Source organism: Oncorhynchus nerka, linkage group LG26 (genome assembly GCF_034236695.1).
Source record: "Oncorhynchus nerka isolate Pitt River linkage group LG26, Oner_Uvic_2.0, whole genome shotgun sequence".
NCBI classification, from domain to species: domain Eukaryota; kingdom Metazoa; phylum Chordata; class Actinopteri; order Salmoniformes; family Salmonidae; genus Oncorhynchus; species Oncorhynchus nerka.
This window is the reverse complement of record NC_088421.1, coordinates 27,674,231-27,677,465: the sequence shown is the minus strand read 5'-3', so window position 1 is coordinate 27,677,465 and position 3,235 is coordinate 27,674,231. Positions and strand designations below refer to the sequence as shown.

General features: G+C 42.7%; 1 protein-coding gene across 1 annotated transcript in view; it reads right to left on the bottom strand.

Moving 5' to 3' along the window:
- Positions 1 to 556: 556 nt before the first annotated feature.
- Positions 557 to 3,235, bottom strand: part of LOC115125021 (adhesion G protein-coupled receptor E2-like) — a 14,112-nt gene continuing 11,433 nt past the window's right edge. Inside the window, exon 22 of the mRNA XM_065010948.1 lies at positions 557 to 3,235. This exon is cut by the window's right edge and continues 92 nt beyond it. The gene's annotated coding sequence lies outside the window, so the exon portion shown is untranslated.

Sequence of the window (3,235 nt, the reverse complement as noted above, 5' to 3'; positions counted from 1 at the left end):
AGAGATGATTTCTGACAGTTTGTGCAGAAAATCTTCAGTTGTGCAAACGCACAGTTTCATCAGCTGTCCGGGTGGCTGGTCTCAGATGATCCCACAGGGGAAGAAGCCAGAAGTGGGGCTCCTGAGCTGGTGTTGTTACACGTGGTCTGCATTTGTGAGGACAGTTGAACGTACTGCCAAATTCTCTAAAACGACGTTTATGGTAGATAAATGAACATTCAATTATTTGGCAACAGTGCTGGTGGACATTCCTGTAGTCAGCAAGCCAATTGCACCCTCCCTCAAAAGTTGAGACATCTGTGGCATTGTGTTGTGTGACTGCACATTTTAAAGTGGCCTTTTATTGTCCCCAGCACAAGGTGCACCTGTGTAATGGTCATGCTGTTTAATCAGCTTTTTGATATGCCCCACCTGTCAGGTAGATGGATTATCTTGGCAAAGGAGAAATGCTCAGTAACAGGGATGTAAACAAATTTGTGCACAAAAAATACGATTTTTGTGCAAATGGAAAATTTCTGGAAACTTTTATTTAATTTCATGAAACATGAGACCAACACTTTATATTATATTTTTGTTCAGTATATATGCTACCTGACATATTACAATACAGCTATAGACAAAGACATTATACAACAATAGTAACAACTACGAAGAACAATATACAAATATCGCACAACTCACTCTGCACGCACACCATCCCACAAGCTCAGAGATATGAGTCCAGCAGTTGTTGTGCAGGACAGAGATGAGCTTGCTGCTCTCTCTGTGACTGCTTGAAGTAGACCGAGGGGGAGGCATGAGTTTGTGATCTGGGACCCAAGCTGACTGCCTGTGATGACCCCACAGTGTCATAAGGCCCCTGGCAACCATGACCCCTAGCAACAAATCGTTGGCCAGGGTCCTAGGTGTGAAGGGCCAGTTTATGACCCCCCTGGCCTGCTTGGTTCCAGTGGGGGAGGGTAGCCTACTACAGAAGTTAGAAAGAGAGGGCTGTGAGAGAGCTGTGATATGGTGTGCTAAGAGTCTCTGGCAGGGAATTCAGAACATATTGGTCATATTGTAAGGGTTTTCCTCCTCTTCGTCTGAAGAGGAGGTGTAGCAAGGATCGGACCAAGATGCGGCGTGGTAAGTGTCCATGGTTGTTTATTTAAAAACATAAACTGAACACTCAATGAATACAAAACAATAAACGTGAACAAAACCGAAACAGTACCGTGTGGCGAACAAACACAGACACGGAAACAATCACCCACAAACACACAGTGAAACCCAGGCTACCTAAGTATGATTCTCAATCAGAGACAACTAATGACACCTGCCTCTGATTGAGAACCATACTAGGCCGAAACATTGAAATTCCCAAAACCTAGAAAAACAAACATAGACAACCCACCCAACTCACGCCCTGACCATACTAAATAAATACAAAACAAAGGAAATTAAGGTCAGAACGTGACACATATCACTGTATCACTAACTAACCCCCAGGCCTGTTGGACAGAAAGACCCACTACATCTCAGAGACATTAAGCATAATTACAGACACAATATGGAAGACTTTCACTGAAATCCCAATCGACCTCTGCCCCTTAGGATATGGAAAAATATCACCCCATCCAATTAAACAGCAATGTAAAGCAATTACCATGTAATCCTATATGCACCTTCCAGAACTAAAGGAGTGCCTGGAGGAGAGTTGAGGAGAACTGGAGATTCAGTAAATGTCTGCCCACTGGGCAAAAAATGGTTGAATCAACATTGTTTCCATGTCATTTCAACCCCAAAAATAAATGTGCTGATGTTGAATCAATGTGGAAAAATCATCAACATACAGTTAGGGCATTTTGTCTGTTTTTCACCCAACTTTTATCCTAAATCCAATGACATAGTGCATTTTTTGATTTCACTTTAAATTCACATTAGTTGACAACTCAACCAAATGTCAATCAAAACTAGACGTTCAACTGACATCTGTGCCCAGTGGGTGATTAGTTAGCTGCCTAGCAACGTTGTATACTAAACACCCCCAGACGCACTACATCCATTTTTAACATGGTTTGGAGTTTATTCCTGACTATTTTGACAAAGTCTAACTCATTCGAACTCAAAGAGCAGGGCTGTTAACCCAACAGCGTTTCCCGGCTGACAGACCAGCACGACTCCAGCAAGCACTGCAGCTGGGTTCCCATGGTAACAGGCAAAGAGACTAGCAGCACTGTGACTCGGAGCAAAACACCCCACACCAGCCTCCTCCTTTTCCTCCACCTACTTCTTCTTTATCTTCATCTTCTTCTTCTCTGTCCCCCTATTGTACTCTCTTTCACTCCTGCGGCTGCATTCACCCGTCTGGGAATCTCCCTTTATTTCCATCCATCTCTGTATGCCTCTCTATCTCCTCCTCCAGTTGACTTGTCCTGACATCTATCTATCCATCTCCATATTTATGTCTTTCTCTCTCTCCCTACAACCCCACCAGGTTTTCATTATTTGTTAATCAATTGAATCATGGCTGGAACAAAGGCCTTCACCCAATGGTATCTCTCCATCAACAGAAGACCTGTGTCCTCACTTTAACTCCTAACTCCAATGAGAGCAAGAGCATTGATGATTAGGTGCTGTCACCGTGTGGTGAAAAGAGGGCATTACAACAGTATGCAAATGCAGTATTGTCTGTCTCCAACCATGGCTCTCTTCCAGCTATTTTATTATAGCTCTGAGAGGATGCCCTCCTGTCCTCTCCTCACCCCTCCTGTGCCATCTGTCTGGAAACCCAGTCGCTATGCTCTCAAAACACTTCAGACTGCAGCCGACCGGGACTTTCTTATCTGGGCTCAGCCACAGGGATTCCATTGAATAAATCTTTATTGTCCCTGAGGGACAATCCAATGGTAAAAGCTAGACTCAAAGCAGGTAGAGACGCAGTTATTTATTTATATATAAACAACTGCAACCTACACATTTTCATTTGTTTATTTTGCACACAGGTAAATATGCTGTAACTACTGTGTATATAATTTATAAATATGAAATTCTATAAATACATTTGCAGGCAAATAAAACATTGTTTTATGTAGATAAAGGAAATATTAGTAAATACAAAAGGTGTTATCTGAGTCATTAGCATCCATATAAACACACCTCTCGCTCTCTCTCATACTTAGTGTGTACAGTGTGCATTGAAAGATATACCGTGGAGGCCCACTGCGCTGAAATGCTTTGAAGGTCTGATGGTATC